Raw genomic sequence first — 11,872 nt, 5'->3', positions numbered from 1 at the left:
TTAAAAAGCACATTAAATATACATACTACAGGGCTCGAGGTTATTTAAAGATTATTAAGACGATAGGAACCCTGGGGCGGGCAGTTTTTAAATCTCCTCGTCACAAATGAAAGAGTCACAATCTATTGAATTGAGCCATACGACGAATATGTTTATTTCACTGAATATTGACCCGTCTGTTGCTCGTGACCGAGGCACTTCACACTGCCCCGGGCCAGGCCCATTATTGGTCACATTACTCCTCCCCCCCATGGAAGCCGCCTGTGGACCCGCCCGGAAGTGCCGCCATTTTGGATCTTCTGCGCACAGACAGACGGCGAGAGTGGAGTGACCCGGCGATCGCTAGTGGGAAACGGGTAAATGGAATAGACCATTGTGGTAGAGGGTGTGCGTGGGGAATCCGTGCTGTTTACGGAGTGAGATATTGGAACGAGACGCGCCCTCCCTCTTAGAGCACCCGGACAGTGGGCGCCTATAGCCAGCGCTCGGCCTGCGGCTCGCCACGGGAGGCTACAATCCCGAGGCGGTGTGTTACTTAACTGGCCGCCCCCTGTTCTGTAGCGGGGCGGTAAGCGTCCTTAGCATGTTCGGTGCCTTGTTTAGTGTAACGGGATTGGGAGCGTCAGGTAACGGGATTGGGAGCGGCCTGACAACTATAGTCTGAACCACCTGGGAACAAAAAGCAAACCAAACCCGAGTGGTTGCTTTATTCTACGGCCATCTCAGCCCAGGAACCCCCTGCGGTGCTCACTTAGTACCTGGGCCCTGCCTACTGCCCTCGTGACTCTGTAATAGCTTGCTGGAGCACGAGGGTTTACCTGCTGTGCATGCTGTACACTCACTCAATGCCCTGGATCTTGTGCTAGCTTCAGTGTTCCCCCAGCACTCGTTCAATCCCAAAGCCCTGTAAGATTATATTTATGTGAGTGCCCCTGTTCTTTCTGAAATCATCACTTAGTAACTAAAGATCCATCAAACACCCTTTAATCTTTAGGTCCTGAATATAACAAGATCCCTTCACTTTGTAGGTCTAGTAGACGACAAATACATTTTTTTTGTTGGGCAGGAATACAGCTTCCCCCTAATTTGTAGGCCCATGATCCTACAAGTTATTGTGCTCTGCAGGCCCAGGGTCCAGTAGGCTCTGAGCCAGGCTCTCTAGCCTAGAGTCCAGCAAGCTCTCTGTATGCTGAGGGTCTTGCAAGCCATGCAACATTCACCTTAGGTCCAATGTTCTGCAAGATCCTTGTCAGTCACACTAACTCCCAAAAACTTGTATGTTTTCTGTCACTTTTGGGCCCAGGGCCCTGCAAGTTGTCCATTTTTAGGCTAAATGCTGTATAAGTTGTCCCTCACTAGAGTCATTCACTCTGTGGGCCTAGGGTCATACTAGTTACCCACCATCCACTTTTAAATCTGGGATGTAAGAGTGCTCAGTCTTTAGATTTCTAGGATTCATCAGACCCCAGGACTGCCTTTACTGTATGCCCTTTTGTGGCATTGTTTTAACTTGTTTTTTTTTTTTTATAATCTTTTGTTTATAGGCACATCAGAGTATCGGGAATTCTGCTACAGCTCAAAGCTGTTAATTCATTTTGAGAAAACAGAGCAAGGTAATGCAGTTGTATTGTTAATGACTTATTGCATCACTTATCAAGTACAATACACCTTCTGAATAGAACATTTTATTTTTACATATTTATAGTCTACATGCCGTTGTTTTAAACTTAGAAATTAAAAGTTAATCATTCTGCAGGATGGCTTTTTGTACAGTGTATCCTATTTTCTACGATCTTTAAATGTTTGTGTTTTTTCTTTTTCTAATTGGTTTTAAACTGAAGCATGTTATTTAGTTGAATTTAACCTCTTCACGCCGTTGCCCTAAGCACTTGGCTTTAATGCCAAAGGGCAGCATGGAATGTCCTACCTTATTGAAGACTAGATTGGACTGGGGGGGGGGGGTGCCTTGCAACATAGTCAGTTTCCCATGATCTGATTCCGGCATTGAAATCACGTGATCACATTGATGATCGCGCACTTTTATTGTTGCATGACTTTGTTCCAATGTTAAACACTTGTCGGACCTGAAGGGGTTAACCAGTTCCTTATTTCTTGATGCCATAGTCTGATTAAAGGGACACTGAACCCAAATTATTTATTTCGTGATTCAGATCATGCTATTTTAAGCAACTTTCTAATTTACTCCTATTATCAAATTTTCTTCATTCTCTTGCTATCTTTATTTGAAAAAGAAGGCATCTAAGCTTTTTTTTTTTTGGTTCTGAACTCTGGACAGCACTTTTTTATTGCTGAATGAATTTATCCACCAATCGACAAGGACAGCCCAGGTTGTTCACCAAAAATGGGCCGGTATCTAAACTTACTTTCTTGCATTTCAAATAAAGATACCAAGAGAGTGAAGAAAATTTGATAATAGGAGTAAATTAGAAAGTTGCTTAAAATTTCATGCTCTAGCTGAGTCACGAAAGAAAAAAAAATTGTTCAGTGTCCCTTTTAAGTACAACTAGGGGCACTTATAAATAAATGTTTTTATATTCCATGCCTTCTCTGAGTGCAACCATAATGTGATCTTTTGCTAATCACTGTAGTTTATAGCTTAAAGGGGCATGGGATGCAAACATTTTTTTTTCACAATTTAAATGCAGAGTAGATTTTTAAACACCTTACCAATTTACTTTTATTAATTTTTTATGTTTTACATTCACATCTTTAATCCAGTGACTATTTGATCATGGCTGCATTGTTGCAATGTACTTCAGCATTCATTTTGCGTCACTCGGTAACCAAATGCTCTTACAGTCGGTCACTTCCCAGATCTTCACTTTTTGAGGAACTGTACAGGGCTCTGTATTTACATATTCACATACAGTTTTCTCCATGTGGTTTTGTGTTCAGATGTGAACAATGTTGCCATGAGATTGTTCTAACTCCCTAGTGTCCACCCTTTGGTGCATTATATATGACTTACTATTTATACATCCATAACTATTTATCTGCCTCATGTAATGCACAGCAGAAAAAAATATTCATTGTCTCTTTTTTTTTTTTTTATGGTTCATGTACTTTGTGTGGAAGCAAATAGCTTCTGTGTGTAGGTAAGGTTTGTTACTCCTCTTATCAATTTGTTTAAAGTTTGCTTAAATACTTTTTATCAGAATTGCAAGACTCGGGGTCAGAACATTTTGTGTAGTTTCAGTTTTAAGAGTGCAATTTATGTCCAATGTCGTATTGTCAGATCAGGACTTGTACAAAACTTGTTTCCTACCTGAGGCCGTATTTGTGGCTTAAACAGATGTACATATTTTTAAAACTTGAGATCATATATTTATTTTGGTGATATAGGGGACCATGGTCTGTTTTTGGCAAACGTGTGGTATGGTTTTATTTTTACTCTGTTTCATTGCAGCCTTTCCTCTGGAAGGGTTGAAATGCCCTTTCTATAGCCATTCAGACTTCTGACTGTTAGCGCGTCATGCTGTTTTTCGTGCTCTGTACATGTTTGTTATATTCTATATTTCTGTAGCGCTTTGTCAGTTTAGAAGAAATCCTTGATACATTCTGTTGCTTTTTGAAAATCTTTTGCACCCAGCCCCAATTTAATACTTTCACATAACCACATCAGTAGGTTATAATTAGGTCGGCAGTATTGAGCAGAGCTGTAAACTGTTGTATTTGGCCAGTAAGCTGTGTAGAAACGTGTTCATTATTGTTGGTTTAGATGTTTTGCTTTAAATTGGACAGTTGTTGCAGCATTTGGTGTGAAAGTAATGTTGTGGGAGGTGGCAATGGGCAGAGCTGCCATTTGCCTTTGGGCTATAATTGTCACATGGAGAATCTTGTGTGACTGGTTCTTTCTGAAGTAACGGCAAGACCAACTTTTCCTTGTCTGAATATGTGCTTTCCCTCCCACTGTGCAAACGAATACACATTGTATGACCAATAACGGGAGCCGTTATCCTACAAATATTTAAATACAGTCACTGTTGCCTGGCAGAACATAACACCTTGAAATTACCATGCTCTGTAGTATTGAAATTACCTGCCAACCAAATGTGAACATTATCAGAATAAATGACACAATTTGTTGTAGATTTTAAATAGCCACCACGTCCCTTATTTAGAGGGGCTGGGACATGTTACTGGGTTAGGCAAAGCTAAACAATGTCATTTTGTTTGCAAAACATGCATTGTTTTGCTGTTCCTTATTACTTCTGCTGAGACCTGTAAGAGACGGATATGTAGAGGGATTAGGCTTGTGAAGTCTGCAGTGTGTACTCCCAAATCTCAGATCCGTAAACTCGCACATTTTCAGAGAATGGGTGCAAAATAATGAACTTCTATTGCAAACTTGTATCATTCTACACATAATTAAACATCTTATACTACAAATCTCAAACTGTTCCATGCCCTTTTAACCCTTTCATGTCAGGGTTAACGTGCACAAGATTTCAATGATGGGATCGTGTCAGGGGGCGTCTCTATGATGCTAGGCACGTCCTCCATACCGCGATCCCATCAGGGAAGCGCCAGTGGCTTCAGGAAAGCCAAGTGGTTAGGACGTTTTCCGTCCATCGATGCTAAAACCTAGCAAAATTAACCTACTTCTAGTTATACAAAAAGATATTAGGCAGATAATTCTTGTAGAGCAAACTTGTCCAACTTATATCACTCCCTGCTGTTATCCTACATTGTTTTCTGTATGCAGTGCTCAAAGCATATACAGTACTTCTTCTTTACATGAAACCAGACTCATATAGAAAGGTTTGGCAGCAGCTTGTAAATGGTTTCCTTGTGATACTAATAAGAAATTGTAAAATAAAAACAAGTAATGTAAACATTCCAAAGAGCTGTTCTTTTCAGTTTAATTTTGATCTCCTTAATTTAATAGAGGTTCCTCTTAATTTTAATGTTTTACTAACTTTGTTTCCTTGGTTACCCAATTTTTTTGTTTTGTTTTTTTGTTACTCATTTAACTATCCCTAATTAACTACAATACAGGGTTTGTGAATTTACATAATTTTTTTTCAATATTTGAACAATTGATATAATTAAAAACAAATAAAATCTGCATATTAAACGAAAATATCTGATTTGAATATGTGACAATGTTTTAAGGATAATCAAATACAGTAGAATTGCATAATAAAAGACTTAGGGCCCAGTTCTCTAAAGCTTTTTTTGTCCTGGTGAGTCTATAAGATGCTTTTTTTAAGAGGCCACATGAGATTTTTCTTTTTTCCCCATAGGGAGCATTGTATCCCATTAGAGGAGATAGTAAACACCTTTATAATTATAAGATATCTGTTTTGCTATAGAATTTAAAATAAATTAACATCCTTTTTACTGTAATTATTTTTTAATAGTCTAATTCCACCCAATCTAGGCTTTATTGTTTAGACAAGAAGGCCCTGGCTATAATGTTAGTATAGAGTGCAGTGTTGATCAGTTCTTATGGACTAATAGGATTAACCTTGAAGTGAGCAGCATGTAGTTTGTTTTGAAACTGGCTAGGTTTTCAGCGTTAAATTAAATGAAAGGGGGCAAAATAATTAAAGTATGTTGCAAAGTAGTTTCATTATGCATAACTAAGCTTTTTAATGTCCCTTTTAAAGGGAGACACTTACTTTACAATATAGTGCTCAGTAACAGAAGCTGATGTGTCTTCATACCGGTGAGATTTTGAATTTCTAATATTTTTTTTTATTCTGAGTTTAGTTACTTTCGTTTTCCCTGCCCCTTTATCAGTTGTAGCTGATGCCTCAGAATGTATTGTATACACTTTGCTAATGGAGGGAGGTCAATTGGAATATGATTTTTTTTTTTTTAATGCATTTAAAGGACCAATCAACACATTAGAATTGCATAATCGACAAATGCAAGAGAGCAGGACAATGCAATAGCACTTAGTCTGAACTTCAAATGAGTAGTAGATTTTTTTTATAACAAATTTCAAAGTTATGTATATTTCCACTCCCCTTGTACCATGTGATAGCAATCAGCCAATCACAAATGCATATACGTATAGTCTGAATTCTTGCACATGCTCAGTAGGAACTGGTGACTCAAAAATTTTAAATATAAAAGACTGTGCACATTTTTTTTAATGGAAGTAAAATGGAAAGTTGTTTAAAATTACATGCTGTATCTGAATCATGAAAATTTAATTTTGACTGTCTTTTTTTATAAGAATTTTCAACTAGTCTTTGCTGAGCTGTTCCTTCAAGGTAACACTTTCTCATTCATCAAAGAGCCCCATTGAGTTTGTCACCTCTTAAAATTGTGTAAAAGCACTGGATAATGAATGCAGCTGTCTCTGTTTCTCTGCTACCTCTTTATTGATCATTAAACTACTTTAGAATCTTGCTTCCCTAACACATGACCATACTTGCTGTAACTTCTGCTAATATCATGTAATTTTTTTAATCTTATTTTTAACAAAGTATAGATTGATACACATTAATATACAAGTGAAATTAAATGTGTTTATTTTTTCCTTTTTTTATTTTTAAGGTAGTTTCATAGCCATAGGCTAAGATTGTAAACTAAAATAGTTTCTCAAAAGCACGTGGAAAAAAAATACAAAAAGAAAAAAGTCTGCATAGCATCCACCAGAGTCTGTTGTATGAAATGATAGTCAGTCAGTATTGAGTTCTAATTCTCCAACTCTAGGGATAAGCTTAAAGGGATAGTCTAGTCAAAATTAAATTTTCATGATTCAAATGGAGCATGCAGTTTTATAAAACTTTCTAATTTACTCCTATTAATTTTTTTTTCGTTCTCTTGGTATCTTTATTTGAAAAAGCAAGGATGCAAAGTTAGGAGCAGGCCCATTTCTTTGAATAAAGAATGGGCAAGGTCCTAAGCTTACATTCTTGATCTTTCAAATAAAGATACCAAGAGAATGGAGAAAAATTGGTAATAGGAGTAAATTAGAAAGTTGCTTAAAATTGCATGCTCTATCTGAATCATGAACGTTTAATTTTGACTAGACTGTCCCTTTAATCAAGAAAATCCACCACATAAAGGATATATGTATTAGAAGAAAAAAAAAATCTAAATATATATTCTTATATTTGCAGTTTTCTTATCCACATATACTGACATAAGGTTCTTGTGTTCCTGTATACTGTTATCATTAGGAAGGTCAAAATTCTGAATTTAGTCCTAGTGTACAAAAAGTGCATTGTCTTAGTGCAGAGATTATTTATCCCTTTAATTGCCATGTGTACGGAGAAAGGAAGACCTAGATGCGTGCTTAGTTACAAACCTGCTTGTTCTACAAGACGGCACGTTATCTGGACTCCAGATGACACGTTTCTCGTGCCAAGAAAACTATCTCTCTGTTTTAACATGTTCTCTAAAATACATTGGGATTTGTCACAGAGCCAGATGTGTAACTTGGAAAACCTCACTCTTATTAGTTTTAATGGAAACCGTACAACTATTAAAAAAAGAAAAGGTCATGTGTCGCCTACAATACATTGTACGAATGAGAGCTGACGTTGTTTGCCTCTTTCCTTATCACTATGCTCTTGTACACACAGGTTTTAGTGCATTATATTCTGTGCACACAAGCTATATCAATAAAACAAAACATATGACCTTTCTCAAGCTTAGTCTGGGGTGGAGCAGCAGGCGTTCCTAACAGTTAGTGAAGAAAGAAAAAATAAAATTATATATTTATTTAATCTTATTGAAGTCAAAGTAATCTGTTTTAAAATGCATCAAGTCATATAGCTGCAAAAGTTTTTTGAGTTAACAGGTTGGTTAATAATGCTTAAATTTTTTACAAAGTATATTTATGGTTCCCTTTTAAAGGGATATGACCGATAATGCAGTAATAAAATGCTATTGGTAACTGTTTTTTAAAGCAGTCATGCTTAAAGGGACATTGTACACTAGATTTTTCTTTGCATAAATGTGTTGTAGATGATCCATTTATATAGCCCAGGGCTCGACAAACCCAGTAGCCAGGGAGCCACTGGCTCCTAGAATTTTATCCCTGGCTCCTAACTTTTTGACTTATTCTCCATATATCTATATGCAATTACCTCTGCCTGGCTCCTAAAAATATGTCTGGCTCGTAAATATTGTTACTGGCTCCTAATTTTTAAACAAATTTGTCGAGCACTGATATAGCCCATCTGTGGGTGTTTTTGTAACAATGTATAGTTTTTGCTGATTTTTAAATAAAATTGTGCTGATTTTCAGACTCACCAAGCCCCAAAGTTTTAGATGTATACTGATGTATACAGACTGCTTCTGTTTGTATAGTGGGTTTATTCATATGGAGCGGCTTGGGGAGGGTCTGCTCTCAGCCCCTTTCAGTGGGTATTCCAGTTTAACAGTGCTAAATTGGCAGTTTACTGTCCCTTTAAATGGCCACTGAAGTTGATATTAAATTTTGCAATAAAAATGTGCACCATCTTTTTATATGCGCACTTTCTTAGACACCAGCTCCTACCAAGCATATGTAATTCTACTGTATTAACTGTTCCTTTAACCAGGCATGTTGCTGAACCAGTAGCTGTGTATTAACATTTATTTCCCCTTTAATGATCATGGTAACATAAGTTAAAGGGACATGCTAGTCCAAAATAAACTTTCAAAATTCAGGTAGGGCATGTAATTTTAAACACTTTTCCAATTTACTTTTATCACCAATTTTGCTTTGTTCTCTTGGTATTCTTAGTTAAAAGCTTAACCTAGAGGTTCATATGCTAATTTTTTAGACCTTGAAGGCCACCTCTTTTCAGAATGCATTTTAACAGTTTTTCACCACTAGAGGGTGTTAGGTCATGTGTTTCATATAGATAACTTCACGTGCATGAGCGCGGGCACTGATTGGCTAAACTGCAAGTCTGTCAAAAGAACTGAAATAAAGGGGCAGTTTGCAGAGGCTTAGATACAAGATAGATACAAGATAATCAGAGGTTAAACGTATATTAATATAACTGTGTTGGTTATGCAAAACTGGGGAATGGGTAATAAAGGGATTATCTATCTTTTAAAACAATAAAAATTCTGGTGTAGACTGTCCCTTTAATGAGCCTCTGAGCATGGAACAGTTTTCATAGTTATAGCGAAAGCAAGAAAAGAATTAATTTTATTAATGTGGATTCCATAATGTGTTAATGGGGATTCCATTATGTTTAATTATATATATTTTTTCATCATCCCTGTGCTAATTCACATGTATCCTAAGCAGGTATCCGTTATGCAAAGGTAGCCGCCTTCTATTATGGTTAGTTTCATAACTGTTACAGCACTGACCTAAAACAACCACAAGTGTCGGCACTCTGCAAGAATACATTACCAGTAGCACATAATGATCTGAAACTGCATAACGCTGACATTTTGTTACAGAGATTGAAGAGACTTTGCACTTAAAGTGGCAGTTTTGTCATTTGTTTATTTACAAGGTCCACATTTTATTTTTACACTCCTAGCATGCATTTCATAGCGTGTAGTATATAATAATTATAATAATAATAATAATTATTATTAGTAGTACATTTTATACATATGGTTTGCAAGCTTTTCTTGAGGAACTGAACCCTGACATACACTTTAATCTGTTGAATCATAAAGCCTTCTAGATGTGGAACTTTACCAGAATTTTTTTTTTTAAAAGGGAAATACTTTATTTGGTTTTTAAGTGAACACTAAGTGCATTTCTACATTTTAAGGATCAGTTGGGTTTGTATTTTTGATAAATACCAGGACTTAACCAACTTTAATAAAAACATTGCCAGAAATATATATATATTTTTTTTATTCCCTAAATTCAACCTTTATTTCTCTTTAAAGGGACACGAAACCCAAAAATATTATTTAATGATTTAGACAGCATCCCATTTTAAACAACTTTCCAATTTACTTATAATATTTAATTTGCTTCATTCTTTTGTTATCCTTTTGCTGAAGTTTATCTTGGAAAGCTCAGGGGCAACAAAGAATCTAGGTTCTAGCACTGATTGGTGACTGCATAGAACTAACACCAATGTGTTTAGAAACTAGTAGTGCACTGCTGCTCCTTCAACAAATGATACCAAGAGAATGAAACAAATTTAATAGAGGTAAATTGGAAAGTTGTTTAAAATTGTGTGTTCTACCTAGATCATGAAAGATATATAAATTTTGGCTTTTATGTCCCTTTAAGGAAACATTCTATAGCCTCTGTAGTTTAAATAAAGGTTTGTTAGTGACATTTTAAAATAAAAATCAACCATAAAAAAAGTTTTCCTAAAGAAGATTTAGATCAGCTATGATCCATCCAAGTATTAACAAAACATTTACTAACTTAACACCCACACTATTAAGGTTCAAGCATGTCATAGGGGAAAATAGTGATGTGCACTCATTTCTTTTGTCTGCTAGTTGAGATGATCGTATGGGCACCAGTGTGTAAACAAGGTAAGCTGAAACTAGGGCCATGCTGCTATATTGGGTTGGTCTGCACTCATCTTTCACATATGAAGATCAATCATGTTCTAGTGCATTCAGCAGAAGTCAACCATTTCTTGGCCAGAGCGACCAGCAGACATCTTTTTTGCAGCTTAGAGTGGAGGGTTACTTTGTGTAACAGTGTAGTATTTAGTAGCTTTACATCTTTATCTTTTGCTGTTAATAGATACAACACCTGTCTTTTTTTTATATATCTGGAGCAAAACCGTTACTAATGTTGGTAAATCAAGGTGAAATGTAGGAATCAGCAAGGATATTGATGATTGTGGCAACAAAGTTAACATAAAGATAAACCTAGTGATTCTTAAAGGGATATGAAACCCAAAAATGATGTTTTGTGGTTCAAATAGAGTATATCATTTTCAAAATGTTTCCAATTTACTTCTGTTAAATGTTCTCTGTTTCCATGCTCTAGAGAGCTACATGGCAGGAAATAGTGCTACCATATAGTGCTCCAGACACGTGCACGCTCCTGAGCTTATGTTGTTGCTTTTCAACCAGATATATCTAGAGAATGAAGAAAACTGATAATAGAAATAGATTAGAAAGTTGTTTAAATTTTCATGCTGTATCCAAATCGTAAAAAAACTTTTGGGTTTCACGTTACTATTTGTTTACACATTGTGTACTGTCTGTGCCCCCAGCTGTAAACTGTCTTGTGCCTGTTAATTATTCAAGCAGACACTTGATTTATCAAGCCTTTTTCTCTACTTTGATGACCGCTGCTTGATAAATCCTGATTGTAGCAGACAACTGCTTCCCTGCCCTGTTCTCCACCTCTTAGGTGGAGAATTTTAATCTCCCTGGTCTCTTCCAACTGGGGCAATTAACATCTCCTGCCCACTTGTGATTGGCTGTGTGCGGGATTGCACGCAAGAGCACAGGGGCACTCGTGTGCAATGGTAAGGAAGCTGGACAGACGGGCGAATATGTACTTCCCTGTCTGCCCTTGTTTGATAAATTGACTTACATGATTTTTTTTTTCTTCTGTTATGTGTGATCAGTCCACGGGTCATCATTACTTCTGGGATATAACTCCTCCCCAACAGGAAATGCAAGAGGATTCACCCAGCAGAGCTGCATATAGCTCCTCCCCTCTACGTCAGTCCCAGTCATTCTCTTGCACCCAACGACTAGATAGGATGTGTGAGAGGACTATGGTGATTATACTTAGTTTTTATGACTTCAATCAAAAGTTTGTTATTTTACAATAGCACCGGAGCGTGTTATTACTTCTCTGGCAGAGTTTGAGGAAGAATCTACCAGAGTTTTTTACTATGATTTTAACCGGAGTAGTTAAGATCATATTGCTGTTCTCGGCCATCTGAGGGAGGTAAAAGCTTCAGATCAGGGGACAGCGGGCAGATGAATCTGCATTGAGGTA

At 36.8% G+C, this 11,872-nt stretch overlaps 1 protein-coding gene across 8 annotated transcripts in view; it reads left to right on the top strand.

The window, feature by feature from the left end:
- Positions 1–265: 265 nt before the first annotated feature.
- Positions 266–11,872, top strand: part of CELF1 (CUGBP Elav-like family member 1) — a 50,226-nt gene continuing 38,619 nt past the window's right edge. For all 8 annotated transcript variants that reach the window (XM_053720347.1, XM_053720355.1, XM_053720351.1 and 5 more), the window contains exons 1-2: positions 266–356; positions 1,545–1,613. The gene's annotated coding sequence lies outside the window, so the exon portion shown is untranslated. The remainder of the gene's footprint in view (positions 357–1,544; positions 1,614–11,872) is intronic.

The sequence above is a fragment of the Bombina bombina genome, chromosome 7 (genome assembly GCF_027579735.1).
Source record: "Bombina bombina isolate aBomBom1 chromosome 7, aBomBom1.pri, whole genome shotgun sequence".
NCBI lineage: Eukaryota > Metazoa > Chordata > Amphibia > Anura > Bombinatoridae > Bombina > Bombina bombina.
This window is presented reverse-complemented; position numbering and strand designations above follow the sequence as displayed.